Genomic DNA, 12,147 nt, shown 5'->3' on the forward strand with positions numbered 1-12,147 from the left:
GAGAAGATCTTTGATCCCCTTGCTTCCTCAGCGGGGTCCTGCCGTAGATGTCCAGATGGACCCTTCCTGAAAGAGACATCCTTCCTTCCAGGGAACTTCTTCATTATTGCCTGTACAAAACAAAACATCATGCATATTATAATTAAAATCACGTCACGTCTCAGTCCAGCGAAGAGACCAGAGAAAGACTTTCGTCTTGTTTACATCAGGGTCCCCCATTTTCAATTCATCATAACATGACATACATGACATACAGATACAGTACTGCTACATCTATACATTTATGACATACCAGATTTACAAATACAGTACTGTTTGTGATACAAAAAGAGTCTAAAAAAGAGAGTATATGATAACGTTAGCACACTGGCTCATTGGTTTAACTCTACTGTAGCAAGCCAAGTTACTATGGGGGACCCTGATGTAAACAAGACGAAAGTCTTTCTCTGGTCTGCATCCCCTTAACAATTGTGTATATTGAGCTGTACTGTATTGTACCCATTCTGCAATCTGTTAATAAAGTTTTCATTCATTCGTTCATTCACTTACCGATATTTGTGCAGCTTAGTTCAAGTGTCGAACGAAGTTGGACGTTGCGCATCTTCATCTGTGATCCTCGAACCGCAGGTTTTGCATACTGCGATTCGTTTTTTGTTTATCACCGCATAGTTTTTATAACGAAACGCAACAATCTGGGTAGCATTTTACATTTCGCCGTGAACTCAGCTGTAACATTATTACTGACTGTGGATCGCTCGTGCTATCGCGCAACGTGATTGGTTGTTTCAAAACAAAGTGGGTCTGGGAAATGAAGTGTGGATTCGCGCAAAATGAATTAATATATATACATTTAATAACGTTAATTTTTAATCGTTGGGCATGGGGGGAGGTATCAAGTCTTTTCAAGTCAAGTGAAGTTGCGTAGCAACAACAGACAATAAGTTGACTCAGAATAACTCATGTACAAATGCCGATATGCCCTACTTTGTTTACTTGTTTATTGCACAATGTCGCTCTATTGGTTGGATTCTTATTATATATTATTACTATTGTATTATGCACACATCGTTGCGGGCAATTTCATTTTATAAATAATAAAAAAATATATAAATATTTGACAGGCTGGGAATCAAACCCCGGGCGTCGGCTTGAAAGGAATGGGGATAAACCACTCGACCACGGTACTAGACAAAATATATCATTATAAATAGAGCCCACCTAGCTATCTACACAAAATATACACATTGACTGCTCCATTCGACAGGTTTTAACTGGTTAATTATTTTATTCAGCAACATTGCTTTAGACATGGTATGGTATTTATTTTAGACAACAAAACATACAGATCGTTATACAGTATACTGTGTAGGACGTTGTAGCGTCCGTCTAATGACTTTGCGCCTCCTGGCGGCATAAAATAGAACAGCAGCCTGGGTTCCTAATTCATTTCCACGACGTGATATAACCGTGCTCACGTCGCGGCAAAGCGCCCTGGAATACTAAAAGCTTCATCTGTAGCTGACTCGTATCTTTTTGAGGCACTGTTTTAACGACAGGGAGTGGCCCCTGGTGTTATTTTCAGTGTGTGGTATAGTGACAGGGAGTGAGGGAGAGAGGGAGAGAGGAAGAGAGGAATGTGGTGCCTTGCATGCCTGCCAAGAAAACGCTGTGCTAAGTTGAGGGGAGAGAGAGCAGCTGAGAGTGACACCAAGTGGTTGGATTGGAGCATTACATTGTTGATGAAGAAATTGTTTTAGAACAAATGTATTGACAGTGTCTGCATTTTTAACTTTTACCTATAAGAGAGGAGGACTGTGACAATTAAGTATAAGGAAACAATGAACCTGTCCAACAGTATCAAGCCTGAGTAACAGCCCATATGGAAATAAGAAATAGGACAGTTGCAAATGAGGCTGAAGGAGGACAAGGAGTACATTGAATATTGAACATTTGATTAACCACTCTTTGTGTCTGTTTTCAGGAAAAAGGAGAGAACCAGGAGTTATGTGACAAATAATATACAAATAAGTATGGGTGCACCATGAATGCTAATAATGTTTTCTGAGCATCACTAACACATTGTTTTCATTACAATTTGAGGGGCCTAGTGGCAGACGTGGTGTATTCTGACACTGTGAGTACATTCTCTGGGGTCATGGATGTCCCTAGATACCAAGAAGATGCAAATGGACTTCGTAGGAAGTGGAGCAATATTCCATTTGCCAATATGGAGGAATACATAGAGAATAAATAGAGAAGAACAAAGACGACTGACAAGGACGACTGACCAGACATGAGTGAGTATGGAGACGAGTGAATGGGCGCGCCATGGATGTTGATATGATATTTGATCATCAACCTAAGCTGAGTAACTTGATATGATGTAATTGCATGGAAAAGCTAAACTAATAAAAAGTGCTAACGTAAGACTGAGGCAAACAGGTCATTGCAGGCCAGCATCGCAGCTTAAAAGGTCCTGCATAGGACTTTAGCATGAGCCGCCTGTTGCAAACAGTGCGAAATAAGCATTCTGTCAAAGGGAGAGCATCCTTTGAAGGAGAGAGACCAGAGTGGGGTGAGCCAATCCAAGTCTGAGCCAGAGGAACCACGACTCAGCATCACCTGGAGCGCAACACGAAGCACAGCACGAAACAAGGACAGTGTTGTAATAATATAATGACAAACAGAAATTACCATGTGCAAACACGCAAAAGATGGTATAAGTAGTATTCTGTTCTGTATCAATGACAGCAGAGGGTGCACCGGCAGAGACGGTGAGGGGTCCTGAGGGGTCCTGAGGGATCCAGGGATCCAGGGGGAGACACGCGGGACAGAAGGTCGAGTCCTCGAAAATGCAAAAGCCAGCACCTCAAAGTTAAGTACAAGTGAAACTCCACATGCAAGCCCAATTGGGGTCACCTTGCCAGCAATCTCACTGTATGAACATATATTGAGTATATTTGTATTATTATTATTTATTTTTTGGGCATAAGGAGAGCAAAAATAAGCCTCCATAGTTATATGTATATCCATATAATGTATGTCCATGACATGACCCTTGACAATATAAAAAGAGGAGGCCAGATAATGAAATAGGATTATAGAGCCACAGTGTCCTCACATTTTAGCATTTTAATAGTCCGGGTGACTAAGTAAGTCATTAATGTACGAAATGAGCAGAAGAGGTGTAATGACATACCAAGGGACCAGTATTGAAAACTAGCACTTGTGCTATAAACACGCAAAACAATACATCTGGTCTATTCATTGTGATTGATCCAATGTAGCTGTGGTGTAATTTTTTTAAATTAAGATATCATACATTGAGGTGCCCCAGTTTGACGACCAACACGATAAAGAGAGTCATGATGGACGTGATGAATGTACCTGGAATGTGACAAAATGATGTGAAATGTGAAATACATGTATTTGGGGTGAAGGCCTAAGGGATTCCTGTCTAGATTTGTGCCCGGGGAATGGGGACCTCTCGGTTATGAGAAAAAACTGGATCAAAGAAGAAGAAACCTATCTCTGCCGGGGGGGGGGGGGGGGGGGGTCTCTATTTGAATACTGTGCAGCACTCAAGAGGTGGCTTGTGTTCAAGATGGGATCTACCTGGACCTGGTGGGGGGGTGTGTCCTAAGGGACAAAGAGGTGTACTCGACCAAAGGGAGGTCCTAAGGGACAAAGAGGTGTACTCTACCAAAGGGAGGTTCTAAAGGACTGAGAGAGGTACCCTACACAAGCAGGTTCTAAAGGTCAAAGTGGTGGTCAAAGTGAACCATACAAATTAAAGAGTCTTATTCATCATTTCTTTCAATGTATTATATAATTGGATATTTCCAGGAAGCGGTTGTATGTCACTAGGACAGTTACTGCACAAGTCTGGTTTAGCAAATAATTGTGTGGTAAATGAGAATTGGTTGTGCATTCAGTGTTTAGTTTTAGGAGGTTAATTATTATAGTTTGTAAGATAGGCCGAGATGGCTAGGAGAGAGTATTAGTCAACTAGAATCTCTTCGTAACCTATTATGTGTATTGGATTAAGCAATGAAAATGTTGGCACGGGACTGTACAATGGAGCTTGGCTAGATCAAATTGTTGCCATACCAACCTGGAGTCCTGACACAACTGACCTGGCCTGATCCTAGAAGCTAAGCAGGATCAAAGCCTGAGGCCAACATCATCAAGAAAGTGAGCGGTAGATGAAAGGACAATTGTGTTGTGGACTATGGACTAGATCAGGGGTCAGCAACCTTTTTGACATGGAGTGCCTGTTTGAAATATAGTTGTAACTAGTGTGCCTCAACAATATTCCATGCATCGTAATTTTTTTCTTCTCATAATCAGGTCTTTTTAATGATAATTTTTACATTATTACATCATTATTATTATTGTTATTATTAACAATATTATTATGATGGTTGTATAAACCCTAAATCTGAGTTGGGGGGGAATGCAATGCAGACAAACAGCTGCATACAGTGCGACCATTTCACTCACATTTGCCCATTCATTTTTGGACACATCACACCATCGGTGTGTGTACTGTACGTGTGCTGTCATAGCTCCACCTACAGGCCTAATGGAGAACACCAGGAGAACACCAGGATGTGAATGGAGGGTGAATGTGAGGTATATCGTGTAAATAAGTTTTGATTGATGTAAAAAAATTTATAATAATAAGTTACCAGAACTTAAAAATATTGAGTTCAGTTACTGTGCATTAAGGTTTTCAGTTTTCAATCCATAATAAGTTAACAGAAAAATAAGTACACAACCACATTATTTCAACCTAATAAAACTATGTTTATTGTCATTGTTTTAAGAATTATGAGTAAAAAAAAAGGCTTTTAACATGTGCATTGTTCAATGAAATAGAAAAATAAATAATAAAATTAGTTGATTAATCCCACTGGTCACAATGGTGACCATAATAATGTTTTTGTTATAAGGCTCTGCAAATGTTACTGAATGATGTAGCAATGTATTTCCAGCTAAATTGAAATAATAAACAAATAAATGGTCTCAATTAAATATGTGGTAGTAAAAAGAACCTGTGGGAGGATTTCAACAAAATAAATGCGACAACAGTGCAAAATATTTCACTATAATATTAAAAAAAAAAAAGAAAAAAAAAAAAAAGAAAAAAAAATTATGTTGCCCCCTGTGCCTATGGAAATGCCCCCGCGTGCCTATGCAGGCATGCGTGCCTAGGGTTGCCCTGGACTAGATGATGGACGAAATGTGGACAGTAAAGAGTGAATAATGATTAAAGTGTTACTAGATTTAGGCCATGGCATGTTACATTACATGTTGGTTTTGTATTCAAGTGAAAATACGCATGAGAATATCATCTTTTATTTGATGAAAACTAAAGATTGAAGTGGAGCCGAATGTTGGAAAATGTAAGGTTACTGGCTGTAAGTCACAATAGGTCACGGTTTTACCTTTCTTACAAATCTTGACAAAAGGGAGTTACATTTTTCTCCTGTAAGGACGGAGGTTTACTGAAATATTGTGGGCCTTTTGGCAAAATGCCTCGAATGGACTTGCGGAATTAGTAGGTCTATGAATTAGATAAGCCTGAGCGGTGATCTTTCACTGCTGGTCGACGTATTCTGCTTCTAGGCACAGTAACTGGGGGAGTTGATATATGTATACACTAAACACTAGTGCAGAGTCACAGTATAGATACGGGTGTATCTAAAGGGAGGATATGTTGAGATGGGAAACAGGTTAAACACAAAATGTGGAACAGTATGATGGTTGAATAAAGATTTTAAGTGGGCAGATAAGGTGTAAAATACACAGGAAAAAGGACGTACGAGGCACTGAACAAACCAAGTTGTGTGTCATATTATTTAACATTAATATCAAAATGTTTTCAGCATATAAAAGAAAAAGCTGTTAGATGATTTTTGCAAATATAGAAGGGAAAACTTCATACAATAATCTGCAATTTACTTGGTGGTGAATAAGTTACAAATAAGAAATTAATTTAATAGTAGTTTATGTTTTGAAAATGTTCAACTTGTGCATGCTGATGGTTTACAAAGACCAACAATGAGACCCAGCATTTCAGGTGCCACTAAGGAACGACACTGTTATGGTTTGTAACCGACCCCAATCGCACAACACAAGACAGGTATGAGAGTAAGCCAAGAACTGGGCATTTATTGAATAACAAAGAAAACGGCACTGTCCCTTTAAGGGAGAACACAAATTACTGGATAACAAGAAGGGAAAGGTACAGTGCCTTTAAGAGGCGAGCTGGCTAAGGGGAAGGCTAAGGGAAGGCTAACGGAAGGGCTAACGGAACAGGGCCGGGGCAAGGGACAAGGAAGGAAACAGGGAGGACTAGGAGGACTGGACAGGGAGGACTAGGGGGACTAGAGAGGGGAGACAGGGACAGAGGCCCGCGGAGGCGGGCTGGGGACAGGGAGGACTAGGAGGACTAGAGTGGGGAAAACAGGGACAGAGGCCCGCGGAGGCGGGCTGGGGAGAGGGAGGACTGGAAGGACTAGACAGGGAGGACTAGGAGGACTAGAGAAAAACAGGGTAAGGCCTTGGAAACAGGGCGAGGGCTGGAGCTGCATACTGGGACAGAGAAAAACAGGGTAAGGCCTTGGAACAAGAGCATTAATGAATGTTGCTGCTCTGCAGCTTCTCCCGGGATGGTTCGTCTGAGGAAGCAGACGGTGGACGTCAGAACCGCTCTGCAGATCTCTCTCGGCAGATCTCCGAGGGTGGTAAACGGGACCGAGAGGGAGAGAGGGAGCGGGTTAGCTCAGAGTTCAGTTGGGAACAGAGCAGGTGACAGGAGAGGTGACTTGTCCCAAAAACAGAGTAATCCAAGTGACAGGATCTTCGGTGTATATACACACTGTGAGTGAAGTCCCAAAATACAAATCCAAGTGAATAATATCTTCGGTGAGTATACACACAGTGAGCGATGTTAAGGCCAAAGATTATACCAATGAACTATCCAAAAAGCTGACGCTGGGTGAGTGACAGTCTGACAAAAAGCAGGATATCTTCAGTGTCATTAAACACACGAAAAACGAATAGGATCAAAGACAGTCATAAAAACTCACCCAGGCGCTGTGCATGAAGAGAGAAGGATCAAAACGGGGCGAGCGCGTCGCCACGGGAAACGGGTTGTCCAAGCGGAGGACTGAGTGGTGCGCGACAGCTTGGAGTACGCGCCGGTACGAAGGGCGCATCTGGCGCCGGAGGTCAGAGTGGTGCGCGACTGCTTGGAGTTCGCGCCGGTACGGAGGGCGCATCTGGCGCGGAGGTCTGAGGGGTGCGCGACTGCTTGGAGTGCGCGCCGGTACGGAGGGCGCATCTGGCGCGGAGGTCTGAGGGGTGCGCGACTGCTTGGAGTGCGCGCCGGTACGGAGGGTGCATCTGGCGCGGAGGTCTGAGGGGTGCGCGTCTGCTTGGAGTACGCGCCGGTACGGAGGACGCATCTGGAGTGCGTCTGAATGCGCGTCAGGAGTGAAGAGCGCGTCTGCGCGGAAGAGCGCGCCGGCTCGGAGAGACGCATCCTCCCGTAGAGTATTAGGAAGCGATGCGCGTCTGGAGTGAAGAGCGCGTCTGCTGCGCGTAGGTCTGGATGCGCGTCTGGGCGTCTGCTGCGCGGACGTCTGGATGCGCGTCAGGACGTCTGCTGCGCGGAGGTCTGAAGTGGAACACTGGGATACCTCCCGTGGAAGTTTAGAGAGCGCAGTCCAGTGTCTCCCTCAGGCAACGGCGACAGGAGGCGAAGGCTGGAGCGCATCTCACGCCGGAGATGAAAACAGCATAAACAGACAGAGGACCTCCCGAAGGAGTCTTGGTGATAGAGAATATGATACGGAATGAAACGGCACGACCCGACAAGGGACAGAGGGGAAGAGCGAGCTACTTAAAGCCCACAGGGGAACTAATTAGAATGCACCATAGGTGCGTGAAGGTAATTGATACTTGAAACTAAAAGTGTGTGTTCGGCACCAGACCAATCAAACAACACAATGACAGGCAGTCCAAGGGTGTGGTTGCTGAAGAGCAAACGAACGCGAGGGTGGGGGCTAGTGAGGTGAGGAGAATGCAATTGATTAACAGTAGGCTTAAAGGAACAGAGCGAGTAGGTGAGCAACAGGCTTAAAGGAACAGAGCGAGTAGGTGAGCAGCGGACAAAACCTCACAGACACTAGGATACGAGTTTTTTCTGTAAACAAATCTGCTGTGTCAGGTTTTTTCCCTCTTGTTAATGAAGTGTTTCATTAATGAAAATGTATTGTATGGCCAAGGTATATCTGAGGTACATCTTGCATGTTAGTACCGAGTGTTGTGTTTATACTCATTCATTCAGTCATGTGATTTATGTGAAGTATTAACAGTCATTATTACATATAAATCACTGGTACACAAATGTTACTAGTACATATATGTGGTAGGTACATATAAGTAGTACATATTCATGGCATTGCCATGAAAGGGAGGATTGTGGTGGCAGAATGCCATATAATGCACATCCTATATAAAATAGATTAGACCTTTATGGTTACAGTTCATTACAAAACACATCCCAGGTCACAGACATTGATATCCTCTGAGCAAACTGTGTCAGAGTGGACCAGAAGGCGTGCAAGGGATATTCTAATATTCCTTTATTCACACATAAACACCAGAAAGATTGTGAAAGAATAAGTCTGACCTCAGCCTGTGGCCTCAGATGAACTTACACTGAGAGGAGCTCGCAGAACTCCAGTGCAGACCGGTTTTGTGAAAAACGATGAACAAGCCAGAAAACCACGCAGTTAGGAAAAGATTTGGCCATAACAGAATTATTAGACACACCTATCTAGTACCAAAAACTTAACCAATTAGAAAGTGACCTGCCTTTATTGAAACATGCCAAGGAAGAAGACTATAAATATGCTTCAATACTATGACATGTTAGGACTTTTGGTTTGACCTTTGTGTGAAATAAAACAATCTCCTCCTATTCATCCGACCTGCCCTGCGTCTCTGTCTATGGTCCCTTATTCATTCTGTGGTCCCTGATTCATTCTATAGTGTGAGAAATCAGCATTTCCACCACATTATCTCCGTGAAAACGGGTCTGATTATCCTAAGAATGGTAAAATAGATTCCTTACCTGAGATCAGATGGTATCCAAATGGATTATTCCAATTCCTGATCGCCATTCCAAAAATCATTCCTTTTATTGATCCAACGCGTATACTGTAAAACACATATTACACGCTGTGCTGAGGGTCCAGAATGAATCTGATCGGCTCCGGTTACATGCGTGAGAAGTAAAATGTGGATTCCGGAGTTTTTTTTTCTCATCCATTTTCATTGAGTCCAATCCAAAAGGGTGCATTACCATCTGGGTGACGATAGGGGGCGCTTTTTTCACATCTGAGCGCCTGGCGGGGCAGGTTTACCAACGGTAGACTCGGTTGATGAAATATGAATTCAGATTGCTAATAAAAAAAATTAAACGAGAATTCTCGTGATGGGCATTCAACCCGCGGGCTGATAACCCGAGATATCTCGTGATGGGCATTCAAAGTGTTAAGCACCCCCCACAGCCCAAATGAAATAGTCTCTAGTTCAGTGGCGGCCGCGCCATAGGGGGCGATGGGGCGCCGCCCCCCCTGGTGAAGAGAGCAGGAGAAGAAGAAAATTTTTTATTTTTATTTTAGACCGCTAAAAATAAATTAAACATGTTTAAAATGAATAATATTTACTTATTTTAAGTATGTTTGTGTTTCAAATGCACAATGACGTTAATATATCAAATATAAATCATTGTTTTGTGATTCACATGACGTCACTGTCTCTCCTGATATAGAGAGTACCTCTAAAGCTGGGCGCATAGATGTAGCGCGCAGACTGTATCATCGCAGCCAATGTAAATAGAAGAAGCAAATACATTTCGCCTATCAGTGCGTTGTAATCGGGGCATGTTTTTCTAGCGCTCGAAGCAAGCTCTGTGCCACTGTACTCGTCACGTCGTCAGACAGAAAAGAATGCGAGGAGGAGCCAGTCAGTCCTATTTTATTTATTCAGTTTCGATTCAGTGCGTTAGCTTAGCTAGGCTTGTGGTTCGGTAATAAGATATAAGAAGTGTATTCTCAGGAGTTGGATAGATCAGCACGAGATACTGTACATTACTGACACTGTTGGATTTTATTTGGATTTATATGGAGTCTGGACAGTGGACATACACTTTATCAAGACTGGCCGGACCACAAAAGCTTCTCGAAGGGATAATGCGACGGCTCGAGGCTCGTTCCTTCCAACCAACAAGTGAGTCTAACAATATGTACTGTTCTGTAGTTACTGAAACTGATTGAATATGGCAAGTCAAGATTCAAGAGGTTTATTTGTCACATACATGATACACATAAGTGCAGTGAGATCTGATATGAGTGAGTGAGTGGCGCGATATATATATCTCTCTCTTTCTTTCTGTCTCTTTCTCTCTCTCTCTCTCTTTGTTTCTCTCTCTCCCTGTCTCTCATGCTCCCTCTCTCTCTCCCTGTCTATCTCGCTCTCTCTCTCGCTCTCTCTCTCTCTCCCTGTCAATCTCGCTCTCTCTCTCTCTCTCTCTCTCTCCCTGTCTATCTCTCTCTCTTTCTCTCTCCCTCTCTCTCTCTCTCTCTCTCTCTCTCTCTCTCTCTCTCTCTCTCTCTCTCTCTCTCTCTCTCTCTCTCTCTCTCTCTCTCTCTCTCTCTCTCCCTGTCTATCTCGCTCTCTCTTTCTCTCTCTCTCTCTCTCTCACACGCAGTACGCGTTGACTGGAATAAAAAAAAAACTTTACAATTTACATACAATTGTCCCTTTGTTCATTAATGTTTAACCTAAATGTAGAACAACTCGCCAAAAGTGGCTATTGTAGTGATTGTTCACACAGAACTGTTGTTTGGAATAGTAGTCCCCCCCGAACGATTTATGGTGTGGCACTTCCGGCCACCTGCATTCATTCTTGCTATCGAGTCGAGTACGTCGACATGTTGTTATACTGGTGAATAATAGGTGAATAGAGTTAGGTTCAACTTCGAGACTCCGACTCCTTTCTCTCAACGCTACACTATTGAAAAAAGCATTTCAATAGTCCACCCCCCTCCCCCGTGCGCCCACCCAAACGTGAATCGGACCGGCCGCCACTGCTCTAGTTAATAGTCTAGTTCATAGCAGTGGCGGTCCTAATTCAGCAGCGGCACAGCTGAATTATTCACCTTTAACATTCACTTTATATTCGTTGGATATACACTGTATACGGTAAAATATTATTATATACTTTTTTTGTTTTCTGTTACTGTACTTGCATGTCATTTTAGCCACCTTAATTGTTAGTTTCATTATGCATTGTGTGTTGAGTACTGACTTTTAACAATTTTGTTTTGCAATAATAATAATAAAAAAAAAAAAAAACATTCACTTTAGACACTTTAACCTCTTAAGCCCGGAGCCCTATTTTCTGAAAATCCGCCTAAAATACATACCTAAGTAAATGGAATATTGCTCCACTTCTACAAGGTCCATTTGCATGTTCTTGGTATCTAGGGACATCTATGGACCTCAGTGAATGTATTCCCACTGTCAGAATATTGAATATAGAATAGATATTGTGTCTATTACTAGGCTTGCTTAAATTGTGATGAAACAAAGGAGAATATGAATTATGATTTTTCTTTGCATCTTTGACAGTGAATAACACCATGCTAAAAATGACCAGACATGAAAAACTGCCACTGATCTCGTTCAGTACCTGCTTGAGATCACGTTTACAAAAAATCGAAGGAAATTAATAAAGGGAAGATGATTAAACAGAAGGTTTTGTAGATACAGTACTGAATTCTCCCATCCGGACCAATGCATTTTGATATTATTATAGAATATAGAATAGCAGGCTTATAAATTACCTTATTATAGCCAATTCGCACATTTATGGATTGTGCCAAATCTTATCTTTCAAATGCCTGAGTTCAATTTGGATTTAGTATCACCAGGCGTGCATAAGAACAGATAATTAAATCTACTGTATGTAGAGTAGGTTTATTATTCTGGCCAGAGTGCCGCCATTTTGAAACTAACTTCAAATATGAGTGTTGCTACATGCTAAAAATAGGGGAGACAAACTAA

This window comes from Notolepis coatsorum (genome assembly GCF_963971535.1).
Source record: "Notolepis coatsorum genome assembly, chromosome: 1".
Taxonomy (NCBI): Eukaryota; Metazoa; Chordata; class Actinopteri; order Aulopiformes; family Paralepididae; genus Notolepis; species Notolepis coatsorum.